The sequence below is a fragment of the Saimiri boliviensis genome, chromosome 10, assembly GCF_048565385.1.
Source record: "Saimiri boliviensis isolate mSaiBol1 chromosome 10, mSaiBol1.pri, whole genome shotgun sequence".
NCBI lineage: Eukaryota > Metazoa > Chordata > Mammalia > Primates > Cebidae > Saimiri > Saimiri boliviensis.
The window spans coordinates 107170131-107191778 of record NC_133458.1 but is presented as its reverse complement, the minus strand read 5'-3'; the positions used below and the strand labels follow the sequence as shown (position 1 = coordinate 107191778).

Below are 21648 nucleotides of genomic sequence, written 5' to 3'. Positions count from 1 at the left end.
TTGCTGTGCCCTCACATGGCAGAAGTGCAAAAAGGGGATGCTAGCTCGTCCTCTCCAGCCCTTTGATGACAGCACTAATCACTCATGAGACTAGAGCCCTCATGACCTTACCACTTCCCAAAAGCCATACCTCTTAATACAGTTGCACTGGGGAGGTAATAAGGCCATAAGGAAACACAAACATTCAAACCACGGTGTTCCACCCCAGGCCCCCAAAACGTATGTCCTTCTCACATACAAAATACATTCATTCCATCCCAATAGCCCCAAAGTCTTATGCCAACATCAATTCAAAAGTCTGATGTCTAAAATTTCATCTAAATCTCATCTAAATCAGATGCGTGTCAGACTTAAAGATGTGTTTCAACCTGAGCAAAATGCTTCAGACTTCAGCAGTGGCTCACTCCTGTAATCTCAGCACTGCGGGAGGTTGAGGTGGCCAGATCTCTTGAGCCCAGGAGTTGAAGACCAGCCTGGGCAACATGGCGAAACCCCATCTCTGCTAAAAAGACAAAAATAAAATAAAATTAGCTGGGCATGAAGACACAAACCTGTAGTCTCAGCTACTCAGCAGGCTGAGGTGGGAAGACAGCTTGAGCCCAGCAGGCAGAGGTTGCAGTGAGCCTAGATCACACCACTGTATTCCAGCCTGAATGACAGAGTGAGAGCCTGTCTCAAAAAAAAAAAAAAAAAAAAAAATAGTGGGACAGATGAAGAGCAGACATTCCCATTATAAAAGGGAGAAACAGGAAAGAAAAAAGATAACAGGTTCCAACCAAATCCAAAACCAACCAGGACAAACATTAAATCTAGACTATAAATCTTCGGTTCCATGTCCTGCCTTCCAGACACAATGGGGCGGGAGTTGGGCTCCCAAGGCCCTGAGAAGCCCTGGGGCCAAATGCTGGGCACAATCCACACAGCAGCTCTCACAGGGTGCAGCAGGGTACCTGCAAGCTCTCCCAGGCTGGCACTGCACACTGGGAGTTCTACAGTTATAGGCTCTCAGGGGCAGCCCCAGCCCCACAGCTCCATTAGGCATTGTCCTTGTGGGAGCTCGCTGGTGTGGCCTTAATCTCAAGACTCTGCTGGGCACTGCCCTAGTGGGGGCTCTTTTTCGGCATTCCTGCACCTATGGCTCCCTTAGGCATTACCTAGCAGGGAGACTCTGCAGCAGCCCTACCCTGCAGCAATTCTCTGTTTGAGCCCAAGACTCTCCAAGGCATCCTTCCAAATCTAAATGAAGGTAGCCATGCACCCACAGCTCTCGTACTCTGCATACCTGCAGACGTAGCACCATATGGATGCCACCTAGGTTTATGGCCTGTGCCTTCCAGATCAATGGATCTAGCTGCACTGGAGCCCCCTTGAGCCACAGCTGGGGCAGCCAAGGAGGGCTGCACTGTAATGTCGAGAGCAGAGATTTGAGGTGGTGCCAGGCAGTGCATGCTAAGGTCCTGCAGGCGCCCAAGGCCTCTCTTTTGACATGGTTCTGTTCCCTGGGCCTTGGTATTCTGGGCCTCCTATAGGAGAGGCAGCATTAATAATCTCGGAAATGCCTTCAGGATCATTCTTCCATTATCTTGATGAATAGCATCTGGCTTCCTTCTATCCAAACTAATCTCCTTAACAAAAGGTCACTTGGCCACGCCCTTCGTGTTTTCTCCCAAACATGCTTTTACAACCTGGGCAAGCTAAAAATTTTCCAAATTCTGCTTCTTCTTTTCTCAAAACAGGGCCTCATTCTGTCACCCAGGCTGCAGTGCAGCAGGAGGATCATGGCTCACTGCAGCCCTGACCTCCCAGGCTCAAGTGATCTTCCCACCTCAGTCCCCTTGAGTAGCTGAGACTAAGTGGATGCCACCACACTCGGCTGTTTTTTTATTTTTATTTTTAGTAGAGATAAGGTCTCTACTAAATATGTTTACTAGATATGTTGCCCAGGCTGGTCTTAAACTCCTGAGTTTGAGCAATCCTCGCACTTTGGCTCCCAAAGTGCTGGGATTACAGGTATGAGCCATAGTGCCCAACTCTGCTTCCCTTTGGATTATAAATTCCATTTTCAATTCATTTTTCTCACATTTTACCATTAAATGTGAGGTTAAGAGAATAAAAAGAGACAACATGAAGTTAAGCGAAGTCATGTAGCACACGGAACACTATGCTCAGGGATTTCTCCCACCAACTATCCCAGGTCGTCACTCTTTAATTTTGCCTTCCCCAAAGCCCTAGGGTATGGGCATAATTCAGCCAAGTTCTTTGCCCCTTTGTAGCAAGGACTGTCTGTCCTCCAGTTTCTAATAAGATAGATATTCATTATTTATATCTATGACCTCATCAGAATGGGCTTTATTGCCTGTAATTCTACCAGCATTCTGATCACACCCACTTGGAAATTTCTAAGACAGGTTCTCTCCACAGCTCTCCTTTTCTTCTGGGCCCTAACCAGAATAATTCTTAATGCTTTGTTCGCAGAAATCTAAGTTTTTTTCTAGCAAACACTTCCAAACTGTTCCAGTCTCCATCTATTGCCCAATTCCACTTTTCTTTTAAGTATTTGCCATACAACACCCCACTCTCAGTATCGATTACTGTCTGTCTGTGCTGCTATAACCAAATCCACAGCTTAGGTAATTTACAAATAACAGAAATGTATCTCTCATGGCTCTGGAGGAGAGGAGGTCCAAGAGCAAGGTCCAGGGGTTGTGTGTCTGGTGAGGGCCTCCCTCTGCTTCCAAGAGGGTGCCTTGTTGCCACACCCTCCAGAGGGGAACAAATGCTGTATCCTCACATGGTAGAAAAGCAGAAGAGAACAAACCCATTTTCCCCTCAGGCCCTTTTAAAAGGGCCCTAATCCCACCCCTATGACTTAAAGGCCCCAACTCTTAATACCATCACATTGGCCATTAGGTTTTCAACACACTAATTTTGGGTGATACATTCAGACCACAGCAATTTGTATACACACACACACACACACACACACACATGCACATATCTGTAAATACACTAATTTAATTATACATTTCAAATTTAAATTGGTAATTTGTACGGTATGTTGACTATATCTCAATAAAGCTTTTTTTTTTTTTTTTAAGAGAAGAGTCTATGAAAAAACTAGCCCATAAAGATACATGCACACATATGTTGACTGCAGCCCTATTTACGGTATCAAAGAAATGGAACTAACCCAAATGCCCATCAGTGATAGACTGGATAAAGAAAATATGGTACATACATACCATGGAATACTCTACAGCCATAAAATGACATGCTATATCATGTCCTTTGCAGGCACGTGGATGAAGCTGGAAACCATCATCCTCAGCAAACTAACACAGGAACAGAAAGCCATACACTGCATGTTCTCACTCATAAGTGGAAGTTGAACAATGAGAACACATGGACACAGGAATGGGAACATCACACACGAGGGCCTGTGAGGGAGGGGAGGGGTTGAGGGGAGGGAAAGCATCAGGACAAATAGCTAATGCTTGTGGGGCTTAAAACCTAGATGATGGGTTGATGGGTGCAGTAAACCACCATGGCACACGTATACCTATGCAGCAAACTTGCATGTTCTACACAGGTATCCCAGAACTTAAAGTAAAATGAAAATAAAAATAAAAATAAAAAACAAACTCATCCAATGAAATAATCAGCACAAGAAGGGTTCTAGCCCCACCTTGTGACCCCCCAAAATTTGGAACCACCATAGCCTAGACATCTTCCTCTTAAAGTGTCATAGCACATCGAGGCACACAAAATGTCCTGAAATATTGTGCCATAAATAAACCAACTTTATCTAATCCAATGCTTCCTCACTTATTTGGCAATACATTAGTAGCTCCTATAGACTCTATAACCTTCAGGAAGCATGAAGTTGCCCAACATCACCACCAGTCTAGGAAGATTGTTACAGGATGACAAAGGAAGGGGTCCAGAGTCCCATGGAGTCCGTCAATGCATTGATTGACCAAATAGGGTAGGCACAAATACAAAAATTCAGAAGTTACCGTCCAAGGAAGAACTCTGGCTGTAGAATTTTTCAAAAGGTGATATTAAGCAGAGGTGAGCCACACTGTGGAGCCTCACACACAGAACAGACTCACAGGTACAAACAAGGCTGCTGCTTTCATAGCACCTACCCTGACAGGAGTAATGGGACAACCCAATGCTACCTCCAAGGGTAGGGTCAGGCTCATGCTGACAGAAGACAGGTAAGGGCCCCAGCCAGCAGCCCTACTGAGAGATCTTCGTTGCTTCTCTCTGTGGTGTGGAGGCCTTCCTGGTTCCGGGCTGTGATGCTGAGACATGAAGGCACTGAGCAGGGACCTCGGAAAAAATGGGTTGTTAGCGTGCAAAAGCTCAAAGCCGATACAATTCCTACATTCTTTTTTGTTTTTTTGAGATGGAGTTTCACTCTTGTTACCCAGGCTGGAGTACAGTGGCACAATCTCTGCTCACCGCTCACCGAAACTTCCTGCTCCCAGGTTCAGGCAATTCTCCTGCCTCAACCTCCTGAGTAGCTGGGATTACAGGCACGCGTCACCATGCCCAGCTAATTTTTGTATTTTAGTAAAGACGGGGTTTCACCAAGTTGACCAGGATGATCTCTATCTCTTGACCTCGTGATCCACCCACCTCGGCCTCCCAAAGTGCTGGGATTACAAGCGTGAGCCACTGTGCCCGGCCAATTCCTACATTCTTAAAAGGAAGGCAGGTGGGCCTTCTAAATCTGCTTAAAATTCAAAAGGTTTCAAATTTTCTAAGTGTTCTATCATCATAAACAAAAGAGAAACCACTAAATGAAATCCATAGGAATCTGCCGGGCACGGTGGCTCACACCTGTAATCCCACGACTTTGAGAGGCCGGGGCGAGTGGATCACCTGAGATCAGGAGTTTGAGACCAGCCTGACCAACATGGTGAAACTTCATCTCTAAAACAATAACAACAACAACTACAACAACAAAAATCCACAAGCTAATGTCAAAGCAGGACACTACAAATATTTGCCACTGGAATAAAGTATGGACACATTTCAGAATGTCATTTATAACAACATAGGGCTAATCACTAGAAAATTCTTGGTACAAAAATTCTTAGATTAAGTATAGTTCTTACCATGTAGCGTCCTCTTCAGAGAATTTCTAGAGAAAAAGACATTAAAGCTAACGTGGGGAAAATGTATTAAAACCTTACTGCACCAAGTATGGGCCACTGACTAACTGCAAGCATAACGCGTGGGAGCTGGTCAGAAACCCAAAACCTCAGGTCCCACCCCACACCGATGGAATTCAAAGCTGCATTTTATCACCAGCCCCAGGAGATTCACGTGCATACTAAAGTTTAAGTACTGGTATTTTCAGACATTGTTAATATTTAACTTGTATCAGAACTGAAATGTGTCAGCTCCCTTTAAGAAAATAAATAAACAAAATATATTACCATCACTATTTTATTGTTCAGTCAACCCAGGGCATCCCTGGACTCACCCTCCTCTCCTACACAGATTTCATTATTTTCCATCTAAGCAAGGCAGGAACAGATGACGGAGACAGACTGGCTCCTCAAACACCTGTTGAGTGAATAACAGGTGGGGTCCCTTGTCAAAAGCCACCCAGAGGACGCCTGGCCATTCTCATCCCACTTAATGCTGAACAACTGCTCAGAACTGCACGGCCATTGTTGGCAAGGGCACATTGCCAGTCTCAAACCACCAGGACTACCTTGACGGCGCACAGAAGCTGGCTCCCAGACACAGCACAGGAAAGGAAAGGAATTATTTGTAGCTGACTTACAGGTACCATTTACACATTTAGAATTTTCTTCCCTCATTAGTATCAGATTTGTGCCTGAGGCATCTAGAGTTCAGCCCAGACTCTCCCAGGTGCCTGCAGGCAAGTCGCCACAGACCAGAAATGTCCCTGGAGAGATAGTCCTGGACTCCCCACCACCCCTCCAACCAAGGAGGCAGAGAAAAAAAAGGGAAGAAAGAAGCAAATGGGGCCAATAAATGCCTACTGCCCCCACCCACCGCAATCCTAGCCACAGCTCAGCGTTTTCTGGCCCCTTTAATTTAACCTCTGCCAGCCATGAGAGGAACAAAGCCCATTCCACATGAAAACAGAAGGAAATACGTCTCCTGAACGAATCAGAATAAACAGTCATGGAAAGGGTTCCAGGGTTTGGGAGGAGTTAGGCCTTTGTGGATCATGCCCAACCAGTGAATTTTGTGAAATATGAGAAAATACCGTCCATCACAGCAGCTCTGCACATGATGCAACACGGCCATGCCCACTACCAGATGTGCCAACTTATTTTTTCAACTGACAGAAAAGACAGAAACAAAAGGCCCACACAAAGGCCTCTTTTGACATGTGCTCCCAGACCTCCCAGGGTCCACAGGGCTCAGACTGACTCAAGGCCACCCCACCCCCCGTTCTGCCCTTGACCCTTCAGACAGGAGCTGCCAACTTTCTAACTGAATCACCAGAAGCCCCAGTGGTTACAAGGCCCAGAACACCACATCAGTTCTCACACTTTATGCTTGTAAGGATCACCTGGCAGCCTTCACAAAGACAAAGAATTCTAGGTCCCAAGCCCAGAAAGTCAGTTTCACAGCTCAGAGCTGAGGCCTGGGGATAAGCACCAAGAGCCCATCGGCTCTGACATAGGTGGTTCAGAGGTCACACCTTAAAAACCCTGGTCTCTCCTACACATTCTTCCTCCTGTGAATTATGAGAAGGCAGCCCCCACCCCCACCCCCAAGTCTGAAAGGAAGGTAAAACCATTCAAGTCCAAACGAGTTTCCTAAGACATTTTTACAAGTCGCAAGTACATACTCCAAGAAGCAGCCTGGCTTTTGTGGGAACTCAAGTGTCAGTGAATTTAGCCCGTAGCCTAAAAATGCAAATTTTGGAATCTAACCTCTGAAATTCAAAAGATGCAGTGTTCTCTGGAAGTCTGGAAGCCCAGTTCTGGAGTGGTAATTACATGATGGCTGTAGGAGCAACTGGTGATGGAAATCCTTAGCAGACGCTAAAAATAACTCACATTTCAATCTACCGATCTGGAACTTCGCTCACCCCCTTCATCCCAATCGTGCAATTATCATAACTTCATTCACTGTGTCCCTCAGCAGTTAGTGTGCACCATTCCCAATCCTACAAGGTAGTAACTATCATCCCTGATTCACACACAGGTCCAGGTACAAGGGCAGGTAGCACAAGGAGGGGGAGGGGACCGAATCAAACCGCACTCACACCCCACCCTACAATTAAACACCGTCCTTTAGTGCGTGGCTGCCAAGCACCTCAATCTGAAATAAGTGTTCTCTATCATCTTTCTTCTCCGGAGTGACAGAGGGAAAGGAAATCCCAAGAAACCTTTCTGCCCCTGCCCACCACCTCCCCTGTTCCCACTCAGGCCAAAGGAAGAATGCATGGCCCCTGCTCCCACCCCCGATGCTGACAGCAAAGGAGCAGAGACAGGCAGGAGACTCCGGGCAGCACCCGAGGCCCTGGCCGCCAGCACGTCATAATCCCTGCAGTCGCTGCCTTTCAGACTTAAAAAGAACAATGAGGAAAGACACCCACGCTTCCCCTCGCCGGGCTGGGAAGGAGAGCTTTGCGGGTTTAGACTGCAGCCTCCCCCGCCCCTGCCACCTGTGTGCCGGCTCCGCAGACGAGGTGCCCCCAACACCCGGGCAGGGGCTGTGCCGTCAACAGACAAATGGCAGCCGACCAAGGAGGCGACTGGCGTGTGGAACAGGTGATCGATTGTTTTTCTGAAGATCCAGGGCTCGGAAGTCCTACGTGTTCGTATACACAATTTCTGAACTCCATCAAGAACGCGAACCCTATGCCCACACCTTCACCGCTCAATGCGCATTAATTGTCTGATATGCCCCTTCCAGAGAGAAGGTGTTCAAGGAGAAAGAGGCGGCGTGACGAGATGCGCTTGCCCACGGCTCGTGTACGCGACCATACGCCAGCCAGGTTTCAGCGAAGTCCGGCGGGCGCCGGGAGTCTGTTTTCCGAGAAAGCCGGGGCAGCCGCCCGGGTGCCCGGGTCCGCTCGTTTCCCAAGCCAGTTCCCACACTCGCTGCCCAGCGCCTGGCGAGGAAGGAGCGGGCGAGGTTCCCGCGAGTCGCTGTCACGGGTTTCCGAGGGTACAGTTACTACTCGTTACATAATATTAAACAATTAAGATTTTAAAATGGTTACATAATACTGTCCTATGGCTGGCGGCAACGAGGCTCGAAATCCGGACTGCAGCGAGCCCGCGGCAGGCGGACGCGGCGCCGCGCGGCAAGACCTCCCGGCCTCCCTCCCCGGCCGTGTCCGCCGCGGCCAGGCCCTCCGCCGCCCGCCGCCCGCCGCCCCCCGCGCCCCGCGCCCCGCGCCCGCGGCGGAGCCCACCTGAGTACCTGGAGAGCGGGCGGCGGCACCCGCCGCACGGGGTCGCTGCGTGCGCGCCGCCGGCCCTGGGAGGGCTTCGGGGCCCGGCCCCCGCAGTGCCCGGCGCGTGGACAGCGCTCCGCATGGACAGCGCCGGCAGCCGGGCGCGCTGCTCCTCCACGGCTCCGCCCCGGACAGGGGCCTGCGGCGCAGAAAGCCGACCCGGGCCCGAGGCCGCCGCGAGCCAGGCGAACGCGCTAGCACGGAAAGCGGGCCAGCGCCGCCTCCGGGGACGCCATCCGGGCGAGGGTGGGATGCCGCGCCGCCGCCCGAGCGCGCCCGGGGGCTCCCAGCGCCATCACCGCGCAGGTGCCCGGAGGCCCCTCCGCGGAGCCGGCCGCTGCCCGGCCGCAATCCTCAGCCGCCGAGGGATCGGGCGCTCCCGAGAAGCGGGAGGACGACAGAGCAGTGCCGGGTCCTGGAGCACAACAGGAATCCCAGGACCGAACCCATGTGACGCGGCCACGCCCCAACGCCCGGCGGGGGCCCTCTGCTGCCCAATCCCCGGATCCCTGGTTCTCATGGCAACCCTGAAGAACCCCTTGTTCCCTCCACTGCCTCCTCTCCTCCCCCACAGCCCCCCCGCCTGATGGGCAAGGACGCTCACACTGGCCACTCTCACGATGCCGAACGCCTTCCATGTCTACCCGCTACGCCGCATTCAGAGCGGGGCCGGGGACATCGCGGCCGCGGCAAGTCGGAGATGCCGCCAGCAGGAGCAGCCTCCCACCTGCAGGGCTGGCCAGTTCTGCTCTTCCACGGTCACTGTCGTCTCACCCCCTCCCCAAAATGTCCCCAAAATGTCAGAGCAAGAACCAGGAAGGGAGAGGCTCTTTCTGGAAGCCACAGGCGTAACGTTACTGAACATCGAGGACAAAGTAGCGTTCCATTTCAACTGAGAGTCAGCGAGGGAAAAGAACAGATCCTTCCTACACATACTGAGCATCCGCTATCCCTTCGCACACACACCCCACACCACACATACCCCACATACACACCACAGAGACACCCCCACACACCCCCCACACACACACATACACACCACACACACCCCACAAAGATACACGCATGAGCCTGCAATGATGGAAGCAAAACAGAAGGTCTGGAGATATTCACTGCAGTTTACAAGGCCACAGCAAGCAGTAAGAGATTTTCTACTCCCCTCTAGCCGAGAACATGGTAGGAAAAGCTGGAGGTTGTAGACAGCTGTAACTAACAGTCAACAGTGGACGGCTTCTGAAACTGATATCCTATACTGCATTCACACCCACTAAGGGGCAAGGCACTGGGAAAACCCCATTTTAGCCTGGGGTTCACAGAGCAGAAAAGCTACTCTAGTCCAACTGCTCTGAGGCCAGCTCAGGCCCCTAAAGGGCACCAGAGAGGCTGAAGAAACCGAAGATATACCCCCGCCCTCCAACCCCAGAAAGGAGAGGCTCCAAGGTGGTCATGACCACAAAATTGCAATCTGCTTAATTCGATCAAACAAAAGCAGAGTTAAGGCTAGTTCTGAGAGCAGCCGAGAGCAGCGTGTTCAACACCACACGAAGGGTAACAAGGCTTTCTCACAGTCCAGGCTGACCACACAGGGCCTGGCTACTAAAAGAAACACTGAAGGTGTTATTGCTTTTAATTCTAACTGCACATCCTCAGTGGAGATGTCACGGGGAGAACATCGTGAGCCACAGAATGAGATGGAAGCACAGACTCGAACCCTGAGATTCTGGAAGAAACCGAAGTGCTGAGAGCAAGTAACTTGCTTGTCCAAAGTCCAGAGCAAGTTACTAACTGGGAGAACTCCACGTTCCTTCCAGACTCCAGATTTGAGGCTTCTCTGCGGTCTGACACAGTGGCTCCACCCACCTCTGCAGTCAACCCCGGGAAGGTGGCTCAGGGGTTCCTCTGACTCTGTGCCCAGCAGCTCCCAGCCTGGATGGCAAACTCCTTTGCCTGAACATCCCACACACCCTGCAGTCTCCTGGGCTAGAACAACAGGTTGTACAGGACAGAGGGCTTCCCTGCCACACTCCCCTCTATTACAAAATGGCAGAGGTCTCAGTTTGAAGCAGCTGTTCCTGGATGTGGGAAAAACAAGAGAGAAATGATCTGATGATGAAAAGGAATCTTGAAAAGCCAGACCTTCACTTAATGGCTGACGAGACGCACATTTTGCTTTACTAGGACGACAGGAATAGAATCTCTGAAAAGTCAGAAGAGCCAGTGGACAAGGGGTAACTAGCAGCAAAGGAGCTAAAGGCTAAGCTGGAAAGTGGAGATGAAGCCTGATGACATACTCAGTGGAAGTCCAGAAAGTCTCAGGAAAGAGACCTACAGTTCACCTCTGGAAATGGGAAACACAGAGTCCAAAACAAGAGGATTAATTGGAAGTGTCAGGAAGAGCTGGGCCCCAGTTCATACTGGGTCCTCTCTCCAGCTCCATCAGCTTGGTGACTTCTTTTCTGGAAGCAGGGACACGGGTCTCTGGACCAGGGTCAGCAGGTACAGCCATGCCTTTACTTCCAGAAAGATGTGGTGGATCACATGCTAGCTGCCACATGAATCCTACCAACATCGCCAGCAGCTACCAGAGCAACACCTCCAACAGAAGTGAAAGAGGCTCCTGCAGAGCTGAGAAGAGACCCAAAGGCAGGCATGGGCTTCAGGGGTGCCCCCACAACGAGCACTGATAGGAGACACATCCTCCACCCCAAATCCCTTCCCAGCACTGTCTGGAGGATTGGGAGCTCGTGACACAAGCCAGCCCCACATGTGAAGCCACAGACTTCACTCAATGCTAGGCACTGCCCGCCGTAGACACCCTGCCTCACCGTGTACCCAGGATCCCTCCTGCCAGCCTCCCTCCCCAAGGCTGGCGCACCCTCCTACCACAGAAGCACACAAGGTTTTGCCAGAGGCTCTGCTTTCCAGGTAAGCTGGACACAAGCAGAAAAAAGGAAAAGTAAATAATTTACAAATGGTAGAGGAGAAACGATATACAAAAAGTTTTTTAAAATTAATATATACAAATGAGGTAAAAAGATGTATCTATGAAATAAGAATACCGTGCGATTAAGAAAAGAATACTCACTTTGAACGTCAATATTATGTGTCAATCGTCAATTGTATCAAATGTACAGGATTCCCAGTAGTGGGAGAGGCTGTGGGTGTGTGGAGCAGAGGGTATGAAGGAAGTCTCTGGACATTCCATTCAGTTTTGCTGTGGACCTAAAACTGCTCTAAAGTCTATTTTTAAAAAAGGTCCTAAGAAATTCAAAATGAAAATAGAAACAAAATCCAATAAAAAGGTTAAAAGGTCAAAATGAAGACATATCCCAAAACCTAAAAACAACACAGCAGTTACAGACTGTGTAGATTAGATCAAAAATACAGAGCACCAATCCAGGTTACTAAAATCCAAATAACTGCCATCCTAGAAAGAGAAAAGAGGAAAATGGAAGAAATGAAAGAATTAATTCAAATACATGTCCAAGACCAGAAGGATCTGAGATTCCAGCTTACATGGGCCCTCAAGATACACTGCACACAAAGTGTAGACACAAGAAGACAGATCTTCAAGGAACTTTGGAACAAAGGCACAGAGAATATCCTACAAACGCCCAGACGTGACAAAACAAAAAACAAACCGAAAATCCGCTCTGGTACTCTTTCATACACAGAATCAAGAATCAGAAGAGCGGGCCAGGCACGGTGGCTCACGCCTGTAATCCCAGCACTTTGGGAGGCCAAAGCGGGTGGATTACGAGGTCAAGAGATTGAGATCATCCTGGCCAACATGGTGAAACCCTGTCTCTACTAAAAAATACAAAAATTAGCTGGGCGTGGTGGCGCGCGCCTGTAGTCCTAGCTACTCCGGAGGCTGACGCAGGAGAATTGCTTGAACCCAGGAGGCGGAGGTTGCAGTGAGCTGAGATTGCGCCACTGCACTCCAGCCTGGCACCTGGAGACAAAGCAAGACTCTGTCTCAAAAAAAAAAAAAAAAAAAAAAAAGAAGAAGAATCAGAAGAGCATCTTTCTCAACCCCCTTCTGCCTAAAGGCAATGGAAGCCTTCAAATTTTTTAGGGAAAACTATCTTTACTTTAGAAATCCATATTCGGACAAACTATAAACCGTGAGAGTCAAAGGAGGACATTTTCCCAGACACGCAAGGTCTCAAAAAGTTGACACACTTTGTGTGCCTCTTTTTGGAGACTTCCTACGGAAAGTACTCCATCAAATTCTGGAGATAAACCCAGAAAGAAAAGTCACGCGATCCAAGAGAAAAGCAAAGGGGCACTCCCAGGACAATGGAGAAGAAAGACTCCGAGACAGCAGCCGTGCAGGGAGCCCCAGAGCAGCCCGGCCTGCTGCGCGGCCGAAGGCGCACGGGGAACGGCTTCCGAAGACCAACCTGCAGATCGCCTGAGGCCTTGGAAAGCAGATTCACACAACTCTGTTTGGAGAGGATAATGACACGTGCATTTAAACAACTGCAAAAACAACTCCAGGAGAAAACAAAATGCCCTAGGAGACCATCGCAGTTATCACAGTATTCTACGTGGCTCAGCTATGAGCAGCATTACGGGACCGTCCCAGCACCGCATACTGACGGAGCCAAACGGACCAGAAGAGACAACAGGGAGACGAGAAGAGTGTAGGGGGGATGTGGCAAAAGAGCACCATCCTCACCTTCCACGCGGTTTGAAATCAAAGAATAACATGAAAAACCGGGCTCTGGAGAGCAGGGGGAGGAGGAGGTTGCCAGGAATCGCAATCTATTGTTTAGACCTCTTTGGAAATACTGAGGTACATATAGGGGAAGAAAAAAAAAAAGAGTCTGCTGATTTAAGTTACTTCTGGGGAATTATTTCATCTTTAAACTATGTCTACAGATCACTCTGATTTTAAATATCAAACTAAATTTTACAATAGTTTGCTTTGGGTGTGGAGGAGTTAGAAAATGGGATGACCCTTCGGATGAAGAGAACAGAAACACTGTGATATGGACAGGCAAGGACAGCAGGGGGATAGCACCCCGGGCAGGGACGGCGGGCAGGCACGGGGCAGCCTGTGTCCACTCACTGCCCTGCAGGGCCCGCTGGGGAGAAGGCCGGGGAGGCCTGCGATGGAGGGACGAGGCGACAGTGAAGCTCAAAGGCCTTCCTGCTTTACCCCTCCCACGTCGCCCCATCTCATCACTAGGGAGATGCACACTCAGGGTTCGTCTCTCTGGAGGGGAACTCTGTGAGATGCATGCAGTTTTCTTCAGAACAGAGTGGCCAGTGCCCTAGAAAAAGACACCTGGAGGCTCAGGTAACACCCCTGCAGCCTGTCCTGGGCCAGGGTGGTGTGGTCAGGGTGAAAAGATGGGTGGGTGAGGTGGCCTCTGGCTGAAACCAGCCCATACAGGACAACTACAGGACGCCAGGCACGACCCAGCCAGCTCAGCTTTCCACAGGATGTAAAGACCCTGTAGGAAAGCAATCCCAACCAGGGGCCCAAGCTTAGCACCAGGTGCTGTCGCTGGGCAGGAGGCTATGGTACAAACTTCTGAATTTAAAAGTTACTCAACTCATGGTAGCTTCTAGTCACTACGAGTTTCTAAAGCAGAGAATCCAAAAATTACGACTATGAGATATGTGGTATAATAAAGGTTTTGATACGAAAAGGGATTCTTCACTTACAAAAGGTTGGAAGCTACTGCCTATATACTGCCAGGGATAAAAGTTAAAAATTCAATTAAGTAAACTAAAGGCCCCACACATTAGAGAAGTGGGGACCTGCTGTCTCAGTGGGGTCCAGGCAGCTTGCAGTGGGCAGCCTTAGGGGTTCCTGACCCTCGATTCCCATGTGAAAGGACAAGGGAAGGTAGGAGGCAGGTCTTCAGCTATTCCTCATGGTGCTCCATTGCCCGGACGCCCTGACAGAGCCCCCGGAGTGAGACCTCTGACAGCTCACAGACAGGGCCAGACAGACAGCAGTCCGCCTCGCAGTGCCACCTGCACTGACCCCACATTAGCTGTGGTGACCTTAATGGCACAATGATGAGGACCAACACACGCCAAAGCACTTTCTGTGCCGAGTGCTTTAGGAACCCCATATTAACAGGCTGGACTGCGGCTGTGCGTGCCCCCTTCCACTTACCGGACTCAAAACCTTGCAAGGACTTCAGGAAAGAAGCAGAACTCCCACCAGCACAGTCCTGAATAGAGCTGGGAGCCACATCCCAGGGGCACATCAGCCTGTCCAGGATAAGCGGTCCACAGTTATTTTAGTCTCAGCAGGAAGAAGTGCCTCTGTAGAGTCCAGACACCAACCGCGGGGGCCTAAAGACAAATGCCACAGGCTCCACAGGCCCAGAGACCAGAGATCTGTCTACACACCCAACGCCGCTGCCCGTCAGAGCTTGCGCGCTGCAGGGGTCTTCACATCTTTTGCTCCTCGTTGCAGGAAACCAATTTTTGACACCAGCTCTTCACTGTTATCTGGTTCAAATGGTTTGCAGCTAAGTGAAGTCTGCAGCGCGCCAGCTATCTGTGCTCTTAGAATTCTACCTGTGAGGAGTTCAGGCTGTCACACTAAACAGAGTCAACAAAAGGATTCTTACGAGCACTGACCATGGCTCAAAGAACATTTCAGATAAATTCACAAGATGTCGCACAACTAGCATGTACAAAGCACTGGAAGGCAAAAATAGAAAAGCCAAGCCCCCTTTCTAACCAATCTTATAAATTAATAGCAAGCAGGATGTGATCAAGTCCACAAGCTGCTCTAAGGCCAACTGTGCAAAGTGCCTACAGACACCGCCACGAAGACCACATGAGCCAGCCACACACATCGCACCACATGCGACCTTCCCAACAAGCCATGGAGGTAAACTCGCCTATGGCCTCCATTTTAGCGGATCAGGCTGGTTCGCTTGTTCAGGCTGGCCAAACCAGTAAGCAGTACAAGCAGGAGTCATCCGAGGCAGTGTGCCTGGCGGAATCGTCAGTGCTGGCTGCTGCCCTGGTCAAACAGAGCAGAAAGGAAGTGATACGGTGGGAGGCGTAATTCCTCCCCAGCACCCCTTCCCCAGCTGGACGTTAACAACAAAAAGTTCACTCTGCTGCTGGACGCAGCCCAAGTAACAAGCTCCTCAAATTAGGGATCTGAAAAGACGAGAATTTCCCCAAAATCTATATGTAAAGTAGATGGTTCTACAATATGAATATTCTAATACAGGAGAAAAGAAAACTCTCCTTAGAGTCACTATATCCTAAAAGAAAAAAAAAAAAAAAATCACAACCACTCATTTCTACCTCTGAGATTATTTTTGATAACCCCGGGAAATGGCTTTTTTCCATTGCCATCTCAAAGGACAATCACACCATTTTTCAATCCATTATTAGAGAAGAGCCGTCAGCCTGCCTTTCCACAAGTGAGCGGGTGGTTCTAAGCTTTGCCTGCTTTTATTTCCCTGCCGTTAACAGGCCCCGGTGATCACCAGGAGCATGGACAAAAGCCTCCCGAAGACAAACATGCAGGAAAGCTCATTCCTCAGAGATCAGTTCAGAAGTGCTCTGGGTGGGGGGTGGGAGCCCAATGCAAAGGTGTCCCAGCCAAGAGGAAGAAGGACGGAAAACAGATGCAGCTCCCTAAAACTGTGCTGCTAAAAGATTCACACAAATTAAATACCAGCTAGTGGCTGAATGGATCAGAGGAGTTATACCCCTAACTGAAAGCGGTCCCCTAGAACTCCAAAGTATCTGTCTGCCAAGCCTCACCCACGAAGTAGCTGGACGACCTTAATTTCTTCCATAATCTTCCAGTTAAGTAAAAAAATAAAATAGCACCGGTTAAAAGAAAAGTCTCCACTAGCAGGAAAAAAAAAAAAGAGGTTTATTTAAACTTTAAACGACTGATTACCTAAATAAAAGACAAGGCAAATAGGTTCTCAGGAGCCATGCAATGCCACGTTGGTTTCATAAACTGAGAAACAGACGAGGGGATTATGCAGCAAACGTGCAAAGGCACAGGCTTCCCCTCCAGGAAGCAGGACCAAAATCCTCTGCAGTTAGCTCTGAGCTGGCAACCGAATGCCAGATACAAGCTCAAATACGTTCTACTATCCCATAGGTTTCTCTCCCCCCTGCAGTTAAAAGTCAGACAGAATTCCAAGAAAATGGGTTCCGTTCCTTAAATTATGCTACCTTTAAAGCATTAGGTTTTATCAGATATACCAACCAAGAATTTCTATAGCTCTAAGATGAAGCCAAAGGCACAACAGATGTCTTTGTTCAAGTTGGAGTTTGAGTTCTATATATTATATAGTCTCCACCCAGAGAGATCACCAATCGACTTCTGAGCTAACTCTTCAAGACTGACTCTGCTCTCTTCTCCTACTGGAGGCTGAGTAGACACAGACATAGCACTTGAAACTGGGCCAGGGCTGCCCTGGGTCCCAATCCTGGTGTCTGTCACCATACAAAGCTCTGGACAAGTAGCTGGCATGAACCTGCCCAGCTCTGGGTTCCTGATCCACAGATGAAAAATATTTTAAATGGTCCAAGCTGCCCCAAAAGTGACCAGACAACGGGTAATATGCAATAAATGACTTTAGGAGTACACAGCTTTTCTATTTTAAGTAAACAGTAAACATAACTACTTTTTTATTTACAGTAAATATAACTACCACATCAAAACTCATGACTTCACGGATATCAAAATTTCTTCCCAAAATAAATGTGTACTTAAGTGTAAAAAGTAAGAAACTAAAAGGAACTATTTATAATGTTCTGGTAAGATGGCATTAACCTTGAAGGCTGGGAGCCCCCCAGACTAGGCAATCGTCACAGAGCCTCCTAGTTCTCCAAGTGTGTGACTGGCAGGCTAGACATACCTGCCCCACGCCATTTCTCTTTCAGAGGTGGATGTACTTTTGCAAATAAAACACAAGACTAAAACGATCTAAAGCTTAGGTTCCAGTGACAGCTTTGTCACTTGCTGACAGTATAACCTCAGGTGTGCCAATTAACCTCCTGAGCCTTGGTTTTCAGACCTGTAAAATGGGGATCAGGAGGTTGTAGAGGAGATTAAAAGCAACAAGGTTTTTGAAAGTGCCTTGTAAACTGTGAAATGCTACAGAAGTATCCGTCGCTACACTTCTCAGTTACAGGAGCAATGCCTGCTGGGTGTGTAACTCTGTCTGTCCTCAAATTCCCTCCCTGTAATCTGGGGATTGGCCTGTGTTGCCCTTCGCTTTCAAGTGCTCCCAGTAAAACTCAAATATTATGTGTAGTGATCGTAGAGTTTTGTTTTTGTTTGTTTGTTTGTTTGTTTTTAAGAGAAAAACCTAGACAGCTAGAATAATTCCTGGAAACACAGTGGATTTTCAGTGCTTTTATTTAAAATAGTCTCCTAAAAGTCACTTCACCGCGGCGGTCACAGCCAGAAGTCGTCCCATTGCTGTAGAAACTCTGATTTTCTCTCTTTCCTCCTGGAAAGAGAGGAACTCAGGGTCAGCTCTTGTTAAAATACTGCCAGCATTGTGTTGTAAACCCTAGTCAACTCCTGTTGCTTCGCTAACAACATGTGTTCTTGGTAAAACTGAGCGAAACTTTAAATAGACCACCATTTCTGAAACTCGGGGGCTCCAAACGGCTGAATCAGCATTTTCATGAACAAAGTGTTCTGGGCCTGGCCTTTTAAACAGCAGCAACGAGAAAGTTGTGCAATAACGCATATTTACTCACGAGCGCTCCTTGTTTTGTTTTGTTTTTTACCCCCCATCTCTTTAATGAAACTGGGCACCAAGTTTGCAAGAAAATACTATTTGAAATGCATTGTAAAGAGACCCAGGACCCTGTAAAAATCACCTGTGGCTCTTACATTACTCAACGTTTCCGTGAAAGCAAGTCACAAAAAGTTCGCCTTTCTTCCAATCCCAAGAAAAGACGCACACAATAAAAAGTAAAGAATACCCTAATTTCCATAACGCACATGCTCGAGGGCAGTCGTCAGGCAGGCATTTGGAGAGGCAATCAGCAAAGGCGGAGAGTTGCATCAGAAATTTCCTTCTGCAAACGGTACCGCTCTTATCACGTTTCCACGGCTGGCGGGCGGCTAATCCGCGAGCCCTCAACTTGCTGCTAGGCCCCAGCGGCGGGTAACGGGTCACCAACAGAACCCCCCCAAAAAAACAGGTCCTCCGTCCGAGGCTGGGCCCGCTGGGGACTTGGGAGTGTCTGGCACCACTGTCCCGGACGCCCGGGCGCGCGCGCGCCGCGGCCCCGCCGCGCAGCCCGAGCACCCGGAGCTGCAGGGGCGCCTGGGCGTCCACCCTCCCAGGCGGCGGCCCCCAGGAGCGCGGCCTCGACCGCAGCCCCCGCGACAGCCCGCGAGCCGCCGGCGTCTGACAAGATGGTTCAAGAATGCACCGCTTGGGCTCCACACCTCCCCCCAGGGGTCGGGAACGCAGCGGGGAGAGCCCGGCGGGGCGCCCGGACGCCTCCGCCTCCGCCGCGCGCCCGCAGCCCCAGTCCCGCCTCCGAGCGCCGCCCGCCGCGCCTCCGCGGGGCCCGGCGTTCCCGGCCGCTGCGGGCCAGCGCGCAGACAATGACGGCCGTCCCGGGCCCCGCGGGGGCGCCGACCACAAAGTAACTTGCCGCCGCACTCCCCGCCCAACTCCGTACCTGCCGCGCGCGGCTCCCCGCCGCCTCCGCGTGGCTGCCCGCGACACTCGGCGCGGCTGGCGGCGGGCGCGGGTCCCCGTGGGGCGAGGGCGGCGCACAGGACGGTCCCGGGCGCCCCGCGCCGCCGGCGCTGCCGCCACCCTGGGACTGCGCGGAAACTTTGGGCTCCGCCGGGTCTCCGAACGCCGAGCCCGCCCGGCCGCAGCTCCCTTCCCTCTCGGCCTCCTCCCAGCCTCCCCACCCCCTCGATGGGCTTTAAACTGGCCCGGCCCCGCCCGCCCTCCCCGCCTCTGCCGCCGCCGCCGCCTCCGCCTCCGCCTCCTCCCCCGGCCGCTTTTCCTGCTCCTCCTCCCGCCGCCGCCGCCCGGACCGCTCGGCGGCCGCCAGCGCGGGAGGAGCCGGGGCCTGGGCGCAGGGCGTGGCGCGGGGGCGCGGGCCGGGCGGCCGTGGGGCCAGACCCTCCCGGAGGCTCCCGCCGCGGGCCAGTACGCGGGGCCCCTCCTCCTGCTCTCCTGGGGACTCTCGGACGCGGGACCCCCGGGTGCGGGACCGCAACTGCCGCGGCTCTGGAGGCTTCGCCGGCCAAAGACAAATTGGACCTGTCCCGAAAAGACAATTTGTAAGCGAACTGTTTGAAATGCACCAACTATTAACCGCAGTCCGGATCCTTTACCCTGGGCGCAGCAGGACGGGACGGAAGAGCTGGGGCTGCCCCGGACTCTGCCGTGGGCCGAAGGCGCCCGGCCTGGGAAAAGGAAACCTGGGTTTGCTCACGGCCAGTCAGGTCTGAGGTCTAGCCTCTGTGACTCTCAGTTTCCCCATCTCAGAGTATGAGTATCGTCGGCGTGCGGGTGGAGCGAGGAGGCCCTCCATTTTTGCTTAATGCTGCCGAGCCTGGTGTCCTTATCTTTACAATGGGCTAATGACGCCCGCCTGAGGGTTGGTGTCCTGGGGATTAAATGAGGTCATACTGGGAACATAAAGTGACTGCGAAAACAGACTCTCCTCCCCGTCAATTGATGGAAGCCATTGTCATTAGTGTGATTCTTAATATCTCTGCGGAGTCAAAACAGGGATATACATAGCATAGCGGTAATTATGTCTTTTCCTGGGTCTTGGTGTTCTAAACGCAACTACAAAAATATCTTGCCTTCAGTGAGCATGCACTTTGTGCAAAACCTTCAGAAATCCTTGCATGTAACCCCTACTCTGGCCCTCTAGGTCGTTACTGTTAGAGTCCCACTGTGCGGACTGGGAAACTGAATCTCGGAGAGGTTAAGTGACTTGCCGAAGGTCAAGCAGCTGGTAAGTGCAGAGCGAAGATTGGAAGCCATGTACAGTATTGGGCCAAAGCCCTTTGTAGGCACCTTTTTATAGCTCCTGCTTCTAGCAGGGGTTATCCCACCTTGGATAGATGTTAATCATGGAAAGGTCATCCTTCCCTGTAACTGAAACAGGCCTCCCTAAAATTCCTGCCTATCTGTCCAAGCTCCGAAACGCATAAGATGAAAATCAAGAGAGGATTATGTCAAAGGATCTTTGATTCCTAGAAGAAAGAAACACAGAGGACTCCTGTTGTAGACAAAGGACTCAAAAGAAAAAGAAGAGAAAACTCAGTTTGAGCCAACTTTTCATAAATGCATAAGCTTTGAACCTTCTAGCTTTTGCCGAAGGTCCAATCAGCAATCCATGCCTACACCAGTCAGATAGCCTGATTGGCAAGGAGGCTTTGATAGAAGTTTCAAAAGTTCCTTGATACATAGAGGTATGTTCTTTTGGAATCACTTGGTAAATTTCATACACCATGGCCCCTTTACCCCTAAATACACTGATGTTGTCTTTCCTAAGAGTAAAGATATTATCATACATAACCACAATAGTCACCAAATTCGTTAATTTGTATTGATAAAATACTTGTATCCAGTCTAGGGCCACATTCTGGTTTAGTCCAGTTGATCCGATGATGTCTTCCATAGTATTTTTTCCCCTCTGTTACAAGATCCGCTATTGAGGTCTAGAGTCAGTTATTCCATTTACTTGTCTCAAAATGTATGGGTTTTCAGACATTACTATTCACAGAGAAGCTACCAAGATACATGTCCTCAAGTGTTTTCCTGCTGGCATAGATCTCTAGAATTCCTAGGACGGGCCCTCATTCCCTACATTTCCTGGCTCTTTGTAGACATCAGTGGGCAGGACCCATTCAGGGCCACTTTCTGATGCAAGTTCATGAACTCATCACTCTTGTGGCTGCAGAAGCTGCAGCTGTCCCCTGTGCAATGATGCTGGGTGAGCCAAGATACAGATTGTATCTTAGAGCCTTCCCTTCCCCCGAACTCCACATGGCCCTGCCCACACACTGTGCTCCCTCTTAACAGAGTGGCAGCCACAGTGGAATCCAGCCATTCAATCTATATACTATCTTGGAGAGCCCAGCCTACTGGGCAAGGCAGGGAGGCTTGCAGTTCAAGCACTTCCCCAGGGGTAAACATGTAAGCTGGAATTAGGTGTCA

At 50.2% G+C, this 21648-nt stretch overlaps 1 protein-coding gene across 9 annotated transcripts in view; it reads right to left on the bottom strand.

Annotated features, from left to right (window-relative positions):
• The window catches only part of GRB10 (growth factor receptor bound protein 10), a 200060-nt gene extending 180689 nt beyond the window's left edge, over positions 1-19371 (bottom strand). Inside the window, exon 1 of one of the 9 annotated variants that reach the window (XM_074379689.1) lies at positions 19136-19371. The gene's annotated coding sequence lies outside the window, so the exon portion shown is untranslated. Of the gene's footprint in view, positions 1-368; positions 8261-8425; positions 8777-18443; positions 18691-19135 lie in introns of those variants that run through there. The other 8 variants (XM_074379682.1, XM_074379679.1, XM_074379685.1 and 5 more) reach the window with 8 other exon arrangements.
• Between the last annotated feature and the right edge of the window lie 2277 nt (positions 19372-21648).